This window comes from Lolium rigidum, chromosome 5 (assembly GCF_022539505.1).
Source record: "Lolium rigidum isolate FL_2022 chromosome 5, APGP_CSIRO_Lrig_0.1, whole genome shotgun sequence".
Classification (NCBI taxonomy): domain Eukaryota; kingdom Viridiplantae; phylum Streptophyta; class Magnoliopsida; order Poales; family Poaceae; genus Lolium; species Lolium rigidum.
Window position 1 is genome coordinate 214507153 of NC_061512.1, and position 12889 is coordinate 214520041.

General features: G+C 51.5%; 2 pseudogenes; both read right to left on the minus strand.

Moving 5' to 3' along the window:
- Positions 1–2551: 2551 nt before the first annotated feature.
- On the minus strand, positions 2552–7055 carry LOC124657052 (annotated as a pseudogene).
- Positions 7056–7951: 896 nt separating this feature from the next.
- On the minus strand, positions 7952–12194 carry LOC124657053 (annotated as a pseudogene).
- Between the last annotated feature and the right edge of the window lie 695 nt (positions 12195–12889).

Here is a 12889-nt window from a genome sequence, read left to right on the forward strand (position 1 = left end):
ATTCAGACAAAACAAGATGAAAATTTTCAAACATAAGCGAAATTTAAAGATATTTAACATATATAGGTGAGTTTGTACATATATTTGAATTTGGCCAGATAGAAACATAAACTAAAAATGAAAAACGGCGTGCCGAAACGGCGCCGGCGGCGGCATCCCAAGGGGGGGGGGAGTTGCCGGCCTCGATGTGTGCGAGCACACGGGCGAGCGTGCGGCCCGGCGCACCCCACCAGAGGCGGCGGCCGGTGGCGTTGTTACGCGCTGGAGGAGGGGGAGGACCGTCGTACGCTGCGAGTTCCTGTTCGTGCCGGAGACGGAAGGACTCGTTCTAGGCGTCGTAGTTGTTGGCGAGGTACCGCTCCTCTGCGCGCTGCTCCTCGGCGAGGATGACCCGCACATCGTCGATAGTGGCGTCGAGATCGTCTCCCACCGGAAGCAGCGGGATCGGGACGCCCTCTCCGCTCAGGCGCCATCCTCCGGGCACGCGGAAGTCCGACGGCGCCGGGTAGCCTGCCATGTGCAGGAGTCCCGCCTCCCACTGGTGTAGGGAACGGCGGCCGAAGCCGTTGTTCGCCGCGTCGTGGCCCGCCATTGCACGCTGGAGGCGGATTGGGGAGAGAAGACATGGCTGGGGAGAGGAGGGAGACGGCGGTGCTGAATGCGGCCACACGCGGTAGGTTCCGCGATAAATAGAGGGAGCCGCGCGTGGATTCGAGGCGACGCCGCGTGGAAGCTACGCATGCGGCGAAGACTGATCGGCGGCAGGCTTTTGAAGCGCGCAGAAGACGATTGGCCTCTGCCGACAAGTCGGGGCCACCATCCGCGCGGGAAGTTTTCTCGACGTTTCCCGCGCTTTCGTTCCGTCCGGAGTCCCCGAGCGCTCCACGGGGGGGGCGGGATGACCTGGGCTCGCCGAACGGACGAAAGCCCAATTCGGGCGAAAACGAGGTTCCGGGGATGCGACTGGGCCGTTTTTGTCCATCCGGATGAAAAAAAGGGATTCTGGAGGCCTTCCCGGAAAGACGGCTTGCTTTTACCTTAGTAGCGTGTCTACGGCAAGTCGCACACCCAGTGGTGTTTCATACCGGTGGTGTGTCGTAGCCGCAAGACAGGTAGTTAACATAGAGGTGAGACACGTACGCGACCGTATCATAAACACTAGGGGTGTGTGTTCCTCTGTTTGTTTGTTTTTTTTTTTTTGTTGAAAGAGTTAAAAACGGTTATTAATTGCTGTTTTTATTGAACTCGACGGCAACGGAAATAAAGACGACACACGGAGGCGTTTTGCGCCCTGCCGGTGGTAGAGCCCTACGTACATACAGTAGTAGCTAGTGTGCATGTGAGTAGGCACGGACGCGCGCAGGAATGGCAGCTGCCTTCCGATGGATGGAACGATTAATTCACCAGAGAATAGAATATACTAGAAGAGAAGAAAATAAAAGAGCAATTTAGTAGAAAAGAAAGAGAGGAATTGATCCGGCCAGGAGGTGGAGCACTAATTCGTTGGTACATGCACATACATACTCCTGATTTGTACGTGTTGGCTGTGGAGCACGTACTAGTTAACCGCATCATCGATCATTGAGGGAATTAATTAATAAGAGATGAGAGAGAGAGAGAAGAAAGAGAGCAAATTAACCATATTAATTCGGCCTTCCATTCCTTGGTTCCATTCGTGGGGCGCGTGAGCAGTCTGAGATGCATGGGCAGATACTCTAGTACTGATTTGTGTGCATGCATGCGTCAATAAAAGTTTTGATACTACTCCTGATTTGTGCTACTCCACTACGAATGCACGCGCGCAGTCCGATCGATTCATCAGAGAAGATAAGAGAAGAGAAGAAAGAGAGCAAAACCATTCATAATTAATTCCTTGGGTCAGGTCTCAGGCCGTTGCGCGCGTGGCAAGCTGGGCGTTGGAGATGGAGAGGAAAAGAAGACGCGGTGCTGCTTGTGGCCGATTACTACTGTATAAATAATTGAGATTCAGGTATGCCGCTTCAGGCAGATCGAGTCGATCGTGAGCGTGCACGATGCATTCTTTCCATTCCATGGCGAGCGTACACATCACGTGCACGATGCGTCGCCAGCTGGAAGCATCCGGCCGGGTGACTCGATCCGATTCCTCCCGCGCGCGCGAGAGTAGCATTTTTTGAGGGAAAAAAAAGAAGACAAAGGAAATGTCGCGAGAGTACTACCACCGCGCGACAGAACCGTGCGCGATCATTCTTCGGCGTACTCGACGTGATATGTGTGCGCTCGATCATTCTTTGGGTGGAGTGGAACGTACCCGCGCGCGCAAATGAGTTTGCGCCCACGCGCTCCAGTTAATGCACGTCTCCGCCAGCTGGCACTAGTATTTTTAGGAGAGGCGTCTAGATTAGGTGAATGGTCTCTACAGAGCTGTCAGCAGCAGCAGGAGGTACCACCAGCCCAAGTGCGCGGCGAGAAGATCAAAGTGACGAGCAGGAGCTACCACCTCCTCACTCTGACTGCTGGCGACTGGCTCAATCTCATCGGTCAACGGGACTGCCATCTCCACTGACCTGCTTCACCCCTCGCTCCTGTATGATGCACTGTGTGGGCTGCCGACCATGTCGATCACGTAGGGCTCCTCAGCGGGGGAAGAAGCGTGCGACGTGATTTGTTGGATGGGCTGCGCGCGGTTGTTGTCGAGATTAAAGATCAGGTGGACGATGCAACAAACGACAGATGTGATGCCAGTGATAAGGAACAGGCTCCGAAAGCTTTTAAAGCTGAGTCTTCCGGACGTGAATTGCGAATCACTGCCTTTGGGGTCGCCGAACCACTTGCGCTCGATCCTGTTGATCTCATTGTTCTCTGTTAGCTTCAGAATCGCCTGCGATAAATCTGTCACGTACGGCGATCCCTTGGGAAAGGCGAACCCGAAGCCTCCCGTCATGTTGCGCTGGTCGGTCATGGTGAAGTTGTCATTGTAGGTCCCGAGGAACATACTGAAGTAGGGCGTCTCGTTGATGATGGCGCCGATGCTACCGTTGAGTAGCGCCTCCCGGAAGCTCCGCGCGGTCGTGTACCGCATGATCCTAGCTTGCGGGAACCCCGACATGGTCAGGGCCTTGCCCGTGAAGGAGTTGTTCATGACCCCGACCATGTCCGTGCCCCGCAGCAGCGCGCGGTAGTCGGCGATGGTCGGCTCCACCTGCGGCACCGTGAGCATGGAAGTGAGGCTCGCCGTGTAGCTAGACTGCAGGATGAGCACGACGAACACCCAAACGACAACCACCAGCCTCGACAAGTTGCTCGTGAGCTTCTCCCTGTGGGCGAAGACGAGGGTGGAGAAGCCGAAGTAGACGAGGGTGCCGGCTTGGTTGGAGGGTGTGAGCTTGCCTTTGGTGCCGGTTTTGTTGGAGGGGGTGAGCTTTCCTCTGTTGGAGGGTGTGAGCTCGACTTCGGCGCCGAATTCCCCGTTGTTATGGTGTTCGATTGCCCAGACGACAAAGCCGGTGAAGAGAAGAAGGCGGCGCTGACGAGCCAGAGACCGGAGCTGAGTGGTTTCAGAAAAAAGAACCACGTGAAGCTGCTGCTCCGTTGGTAGCGCAACGGTACAACCATGGCGATGTCTGTCGACATGTAAGGCAACGTGAAATCCACGTGGGCCGCTCGATCTGCTGTGATGGTCATGTCTGCCACCACGGCATCGAACGTCTGCAACAATTAAACAAAGGGCAAGGTCGCGGTCAAAAGAAAAACAAAAGGCAAGGTAATTTATCTAGAAATTTGTTCGATAGATGTATGAAGAATTACAATGCCCAATATCCAATGGATCATGCTGACTTTTAATCGAATGGCATATCCCTGGCATAAAATATTCGACTAACTATTACTACCTACATCCCAAAACTTAAGGCCTATATTATTTTTAGAAAGTTAAACTATGTCAAGTTTGACTAAACTTTTACCAAATAATCATTAACATGCAAAATACAAAATTAATATCATTAAATAGATAATAAATATATTTTTGTATGGTATATATAAAATATTATATTTGTTAATAGATTGTTCTAAAAGTTTGGTCAAACTTTATTTGGTTTGATTTTTTTTAAAAAAAAATATAAGCCTTGAGCCAATTAATGTACTTGGACATAATTAAAAAAGTGAAATGTAAAGCTTAAGGTCTCATGTGGGATATTTAGATTACAATTAATGTACTGGTACATAATTTAAAAAGTGAAATGTAAAAATAAAGTTCAGAAATTTTAAAATTCAAGCTCTATATGGGATGGATATGGGTTTTTAAAAAGAAATTTATGTCCAAATACTTGCCGGTTTATATGCCTTTTCATATTCAGTTTATGTTGATAAAATATTACAGGGTTTTTTTTGTCACAAAAATATGATCCAACCCTTGTATTACTACATTTGTTTCCGAAATGTAAACCTTTAAAAAATCTTATATTACGGAATGGAGATAATACCGTATTAGAATGTGTAGATCTATTGCTAGCCATACTAATTTAAAATAAGTTGACTCGGATGGGGTATATATAATAAAAATAAATTAGCCCTTCTAATCTATAACATCATATTTGAACTAAAACCATGACATCCAAGAGAGTAGTTCATCTACTAATGCTTAATGGAATGACGCGCAGTCTGCGGGTTCTCAAAAAAAATAGTTCATTTATAATTTATATGAAGTTTCTAATACTCTCTCAGTCTAAAAATAAGTGTCTTATCTTTATCTACCGTATTAAGAAAAAGATCGAGGTAGTACAGAAGCAAGTTAGGTAACTACTACTTACCCCATTTTCAAATTTCAACTCCCGTGATGAGACTGTCGTAGGGCTGCGACTCTGCCTTGACGAACTCGAACGGCAGCGCGTACGGCAGCAGCCGCACCGCCGCCTCAAACACCTCGATCACAAACCCGCCGGCCGACGTCTGGTTCGTCACCGGGTCCACGGTAAGGTGCAAGATCGGGCGGTAGCTGTCCGAAACATTCCCCGGCACTGCCACCCTCAGCTTCCGCGCGTTCGTCGGCTGCACCCACCCGCTCGGCCGCACCGACGACTCTCCCGGCCAGATCACCGGTGCGAGCTCGCCGCCCGTGGTGTTGGAACGACGGCCAACGTGCCGGGTCAGCCCGTACAGCGGCGACCAGAACCCGACGCCCCTCTCCTTTCCATCGTCCATGATGTTTAACACGCGGTAGGCCGGTGCTACGAGCTCGCCGCCGACGAGCTCAAACTTGCCGCCAAGACCGTCGAATGTCACGTTTCGGATAGCTCCGAGGAAATTCTCGCCTGATGCGGACTTCCCGAGCCCCGAGATGTCGGTCGGCCCGCCCGTGCCGTTTACCAGCCCGGGTGGCGACGACAGGTCGGTGGCGTTGAGCCGCTCTGCCGCGGAGGCCACGGCCCACGCGGTGTCGTAGGCCCAGACGGCGTGGCAGCCTAGGACGGCGCGCGAGAGGTCGTCGTCCGGGTGGTCGCGCGTGTACCGCTTCTTGACCCCGCGCAGCCGCGGCGTGGTGGGCACGTAGGGCGCGAACCCGATGACGCCCTGCGGCGGCTCGACGGAGCCCAGGAGGCCCGTGAGGCCATCGGTGATGACCCACACGTAGCCGTCCCCTGTCATGCCGCCCGCCGCGGCGGCGTCGAAGACGCGGCGCGCGAGCCCGGGCGCGTGTGGAGGACGAACACGCGCGTCTGCTCGGACTCCATGCGGTATAGCTCCGCGGCCACGGCGTCCGGGGTCGCGTCCTCCCGGAGCGCGCAGCGGTAGGGGACCTCAGCGGGCGCGGACGCGAGGGCGTCGACGAGGAAGGGGACGAACGCGGCGCCGTAGTCGTCGTCCTGGTAGACGGGCACCACGCGGCGCCAGCCGAAGTGCGCGGCGAGCGCGGCGACGGCGCCGGCCTGCTCGGCGTCGCTCTGCGCGGCGCGGGAGAAGAAGCGCGCCGTGGCGGGAGACACGGAGGTGCTCGTGGCCGAGAAGGACACCACGGGGACCTCGGCCTGGGTGGCGAGGTCGGCGACGAACGCCGACTCGACCGACGACGGCGGGCCGAGGATGGCGCGCGCTCCCTGCGTCGTCATCAGCTGCAACGCTGCGCACACGCGCGCCACAAGGCAATCAAGACCATGCACGCAACGCCAAAGACTCAAAGCAAATGAGCATCCAGAGATGAGGAACCACAGAAAGATGGAGCATATACCCGCTGACGCGGCGGCGACGACGTCTCCACCGGAGTCGTGCTGCAGGATCTTAACCCGAGCGGTTGAGTTGGCGACGGCGGCGTAAAAGTCCTCGAGAGCCATGGGGATGGTGGTCGTCGCGATCTTGCCCACCGGCGAGTCGGCGTCGATGATGAGCCCCACCTTGACCTCCGTCGGCTGCGCCCGCGACGTTGTGAGGAGGCAGGCCGCCAAGCCGATCAGGAAGAACAGCGGTCGAGAGCTTTCGAGCAAACCGCTCTCGGAGCTCGGCGGAAACGCCTTGAGCTCGCCGGCGTCTGGTGGCGGTGACACCCTTGTCCTCGATTGCTTTTTTCTTTCTGCTGGGGTGTTGTATGTAAGAAAGATGGTCTTTTCTTCAAATGTTAGATTTCCTAGGGCAATAGATGAAAAAGGGCCTTCTTGTAAAATATACGTGCCACGAGCTAAGTAATGCAAGTTCCACCGGGGTCATTGACCCCATCTGTGTTTAAAAAAAAAAAGTAGCTATATGTAATGTGTGCCACGTGCGTACGTACTATTCTTACGGTGGGCTGAAGTTTTCTTCAGCGGTAATTGCCACGAATCTAAGGATGTGTCTTTGGTTGCTCGCATAGATTTTTAGTCCTTTTGCATCTACGCCGGGTAGAAACTGCATGTAGTAAAATGTGACTAGGTCATGTTGTGTAGTTAGTCCGGTTGACAACAATGGCCATCGATAGTGTGTTTGTTTTCCATGTCTAAGGTTTTTGGGCTTGGCTGATGCAAACAGCCGTTTTTTATTTAATACGTTAGGCTTGATACGGTAACCTTGCATGCATATGTGGTGAGATTACCATCTAGAAATTCTGACATTGCATGTTACATGTGATCACACACACTTAGGACAACAACAAATACACAATTACGATGAAAGTGACAATGATAATGAACCTGATTTAAGATGCACCCTACTAAACCTGATCTAAGATGCACCCTTCCTAACTCCATATTGTTCCTCTCTTGCCCTAAGAATTCTGAGTAATTTTTCGTTATGAATTTCCGGTCCTCTCTAGTCTTATATTATTTGAATGAGATCTTCTCGTAATAGATCACTTGTGCACTACACATCCGCCATAAGTTGTAGACTCCTGAAACCCTCTCGTAGTACATCACATACCACTTGTTCTCTACCAAACAGAAGAACAAAGTTTTAACATGCAAGCGAGATCAAGTTCACAACACAAAATGTCCAACATAAAGAACACAAGCTTGCATGATTCACAAAGCAAAAGCATTACAAGTTCAATATACCAATTAGGATGTGATCTCACGATCACAGCGGCTACCATGGTGTGGTCCTAACACCATATCAAAAGAGGTTGTAATCCAACCACCGCAAATTCACCATTTAAAGGGTTAGTATATACATTCCTTGGCATCAGTTTTCATCAAGTTCTACCAAGTCCAAAGTGTACATCATGCATCTCCACCACCAGGGAGTAGGGAGCACTGCGTGGTGTTGCTTCTCTGCACATTGTTGCAGGTACCAATTGTTCTTTTGATGATTGCTTGTATTTTACCTCTTTTTTTTGGCTTGTTGTTTCCGTTTGCATCTTAGTAATGTATAGGCTATATTTAATGCGCTTAATCCTTTTAAGTCGTCATCTCAATTTCCTAGTGACACATAAACATGGATGAAACAATTGTTATTAATTATTCTACTGTATTAGACTTCTAGAATGGAACTTCATTAGGGACTTGCATCTTTGTCATTCCCTCGAGCTGTCAAAGTGACGAGCAGGAGCTACCACCTCCTCACTCTGACTGCTGGCGACTGGCTCAATCTCATCGGTCAACGGGACTGCCATCTCCACTGACCTGCTTGACCCCTCGCTCCTGTATGATGCACTGTGCGGACTGCCGACCATGTCGATCATGTAGGGCTCCTCAGCGGGGGAAGAAGCGTGCGACGTGATTTGTTGGATGGGTTGCGGGCGGTTGTTGCCGAGATTAAAGATCAGATGGACGATGCAACAAACGACAGATGTGATGCCAGTGATAAGGAACAGGCCCCGAAAGCTTTTAAAGCTGAGTCTTCCGGACGTGAATTGCGAATCACTGCCTTTGGGGTCGCCGAACCACTTGCGCTCGATCCTGTTGATCTCATTGATCTCGGTTAGCTTCAGAATCGCCTGCGATAAATCCGTCACGTACGGCGATCCCTTGGGGAAGGCGAACCCGAAGCCTCCCGTCATGTTGCGTTGGTCGGTCATGGTGAAGTTGTCGTTGTAGGTCCCGAGGAACATATTGAAGTAGGGCGTCTCGTTGATGATGGCGCCGATGCTACCGTTGAGTAGCGCCTCCTGGAAGCTCCGCGCGGTCGTGTACCGCATGATCCTAGCTTGCGGGAACCCCGATTGGGTCAGGGCCCTGCCCGTGAAGGAGTTGTTCATGACCCCGACCATGTCCGTGCCCCGCAGCAGCGCGCGGTAGTCGGCAATGCTCGGCTCCACCTGCGGCACCGTGAGCATGGAAGTGAGGCTCGCCATGTAGCTAGACTGCAAGATGAGCATGACGAACACCCAAACGACAACCACGAGCCTCGACAGGTTGCTCGTGAGCTTCTCCCTGTGGGCCAATACAAGGGTGGAGAAGCCGAAGTAGACGAGGGTGCCGGCTTGGTTGGAGGGTGTGAGCTTGCCTTTGGTGCCGGCTTTGTTGGAGGGGGTGAGCTTGCCTCTGTTGGAGGGCGTGAGCTCAACTTCGGCGCCGAATTCCCCGTTGTTATGGTGTTCGATGGCCCAGACGACGAAGCCGGTGAAGAGGCGGCGCTGACAAGCCAGAGACCGGAGCTGAGTGGTTTCAGAAAAAAGAACCACGTGAAGCTGCTGCTCCGTTGGTAGCGCAACGGTACAACCATGGCGATGTCTGTCGACATGTAAGGCAACGTGAAATCCACGTGGGCCGCTCGATCTGCTGTGATGGTCATGTCTGCCACCACGGCATCGAACGTCTGCAACAATTAAACAAAGGGCAAGGCCGCGGTCAAAAGAAAAACAAAAGGCAAGGTAATTTATCTAGAAATTTGTTCGATAGATGTATGAAGAATTACAATGCCCAATATCCAATGGATCATGCTGACTTTTAATCGAATGGCATATCCCTGGCATAAAATATTCGACTAACTATTACTACCTACATCCCAAAACTTAAGGCCTATATTATTTTTAGAAAGTTAAACTATGTCAAGTTTGACTAAACTTTTACCAAATAATCATTAACATGCAAAATACAAAATTAATATCATTAAATAGATAATAAATATATTTTTGTATGGTATATATAAAATATTATATTTGTTAATAGATTGTTCTAAAAGTTTGGTCAAACTTTATTTGGTTTGATTTTTTAAAAAAAAAATATAAGCCTTGAGCCAATTAATGTACTTGGACATAATTAAAAAAGTGAAATGTAAAGCTTAAGGTCTCATGTGGGATATTTAGATTACAATTAATGTACTGGTACATAATTTAAAAAGTGAAATGTAAAAATAAAGTTCAGAAATTTTAAAATTCAAGCTCTATATGGGATGGATATGGGTTTTTAAAAAGAAATTTATGTCCAAATACTTGCCGGTTTATATGCCTTTTCATATTCAGTTTATGTTGATAAAATATTACAGGGTTTTTTTTGTCACAAAAATATGATCCAACCCTTGTATTACTACATTTGTTTCCGAAATGTAAACCTTTAAAAAATCTTATATTACGGAATGGAGATAATACCGTATTAGAATGTGTAGATCTATTGCTAGCCATACTAATTTAAAATAAGTTGACTCGGATGGGGTATATATAATAAAAATAAATTAGCCCTTCTAATCTATAACATCATATTTGAACTAAAACCATGACATCCAAGAGAGTAGTTCATCTACTAATGCTTAATGGAATGACGCGCAGTCTGCGGGTTCTCAAAAAAAATAGTTCATTTATAATTTATATGAAGTTTCTAATACTCTCTCAGTCTAAAAATAAGTGTCTTATCTTTATCTACCGTATTAAGAAAAAGATCGAGGTAGTACAGAAGCAAGTTAGGTAACTACTACTTACCCCATTTTCAAATTTCAACTCCCGTGATGAGACTGTCGTAGGGCTGCGACTCTGCCTTGACGAACTCGAACGGCAGCGCGTACGGCAGCAGCCGCACCGCCGCCTCAAACACCTCGATCACAAACCCGCCGGCCGACGTCTGGTTCGTCACCGGGTCCACGGTAAGGTGCAAGATCGGGCGGTAGCTGTCCGAAACATTCCCCGGCACTGCCACCCTCAGCTTCCGCGCGTTCGTCGGCTGCACCCACCCGCTCGGCCGCACCGACGACTCTCCCGGCCAGATCACCGGTGCGAGCTCGCCGCCCGTGGTGTTGGAACGACGGCCAACGTGCCGGGTCAGCCCGTACAGCGGCGACCAGAACCCGACGCCCCTCTCCTTTCCATCGTCCATGATGTTTAACACGCGGTAGGCCGGTGCTACGAGCTCGCCGCCGACGAGCTCAAACTTGCCGCCAAGACCGTCGAATGTCACGTTTCGGATAGCTCCGAGGAAATTCTCGCCTGATGCGGACTTCCCGAGCCCCGAGATGTCGGTCGGCCCGCCCGTGCCGTTTACCAGCCCGGGTGGCGACGACAGGTCGGTGGCGTTGAGCCGCTCCGCCGCGGAGGCCACGGCCCACGCGGTGTCGTAGGCCCAGACGGCGTGGCAGCCTAGGACGGCGCGCGAGAGGTCGTCGTCCGGGTGGTCGCGCGTGTACCGCTTCTTGACCCCGCGCAGCCGCGGCGTGGTGGGCACGTAGGGCGCGAACCCGATGACGCCCTGCGGCGGCTCGACGGAGCCCAGGAGGCCCGTGAGGCCATCGGTGATGACCCACACGTAGCCGTCCCCTGTCATGCCGCCCGCCGCGGCGGCGTCGAAGACGCGGCGCGCGAGCCCAGGGCGCGTGTGGAGGACGAACACGCGCGTCTGCTCGGACTCCATGCGGTATAGCTCCGCGGCCACGGCGTCCGGGGTCGCGTCCTCCCGGAGCGCGCAGCGGTAGGGGACCTCAGCGGGCGCGGACGCGAGGGCGTCGACGAGGAAGGGGACGAACGCGGCGCCGTAGTCGTCGTCCCGGTAGACGGGCACCACGCGGCGCCAGCCGAAGTGCGCGGCGAGCGCGGCGACGGCGCCGGCCTGCTCGGCGTCGCTCTGCGCGGCGCGGGAGAAGAAGCGCGCCGTGGCGGGAGACACGGAGGTGCTCGTGGCCGAGAAGGACACCACAGGGACCTCGGCCTGGGTGGCGAGGTCGGCGACGAACGCCGACTCGACCGACGACTGCGGGCCGAGGATGGCGCGCGCTCCCTGCGTCGTCATCAGCTGCAACGCTGCGCACACGCGCGCCACAAGGCAATCAAGACCATGCACGCAACGCCAAAGACTCAAAGCAAATGAGCATCCGAGAGATGAGGAACCACAGAAAGATGGAGCATATACCCGCTGACGCGGCGGCGACGACGTCTCCACCGGAGTCGTGCTGCAGGATCTTAACCCGAGCGGTTGAGTTGGCGACGGCGGCGTAAAAGTCCTCGAGAGCCATGGGGATGGTGGTCGTCGCGATCTTGCCCACCGGCGAGTCGGCGTCGATGATGAGCCCCACCTTGACCTCCGTCGGCTGCGCCCGCGACGTTGTGAGGAGGCAGGCCGCCAAGCCGATCAGGAAGAACAGCGGTCGAGAGCTTTCGAGCAAACCGCTCTCGGAGCTCGGCGGAAACGCCTTGAGCTCGCCGGCGTCTGGTGGCAGTGACACCCTTGTCCTCGATTGCTTTTTTTCTTTCTGCTGGGGTGTTGTATGTAAGAAAGATGGTCTTTTCTTCAAATGTTAGATTTCCTAGGGCAATAGATGAAAAAGGGCCTTCTTGTAAAATATACGTGCCACGAGCTAAGTAATGCAAGTTCCACCGGGGTCATTGACCCCATCTGTGTTTAAAAAAAAAAAGTAGCTATATGTAATGTGTGCCACGTGCGTACGTACTATTCTTACGGTGGGCTGAAGTTTTCTTCAGCGGTAATTGCCACGAATCTAAGGATGTGTCTTTGGTTGCTCGCATAGATTTTTAGTCCTTTTGCATCTACGCCAGGTAGAAACTGCATGTAGTAAAATGTGACTAGGTCATGTTGTGTAGTTAGTCTGGTTGACAACAATGGCCATCGATAGTGTGTTTGTTTTCCATGTCTAAGGTTTTTGGGCTTGGCTGATGCAAACAGCCGTTTTTTATTTAATACGTTAGGCTTGATACGGTAACCTTGCATGCATATGTGGTGAGATTACCATCTAGAAATTCTGACATTGCATGTTACATGTGATCACACACACTTAGGACAACAACAAATACACAATTACGATGAAAGTGACAATGATAATGAACCTGATTTAAGATGCACCCTACTAAACCTGATCTAAGATGCACCCTTCCTAACTCCATATTGTTCCTCTCTTGCCCTAAGAATTCTGAGTAATTTTTCGTTATGAATTTCCGGTCCTCTCTAGTCTTATATTATTTGAATGAGATCTTCTCGTAATAGATCACTTGTGCACTACACATCCGCCATAAGTTGTAGACTCCTGAAACCCTCTGTAGTACATCACATACCACTTGTTCTCTACCAAACAG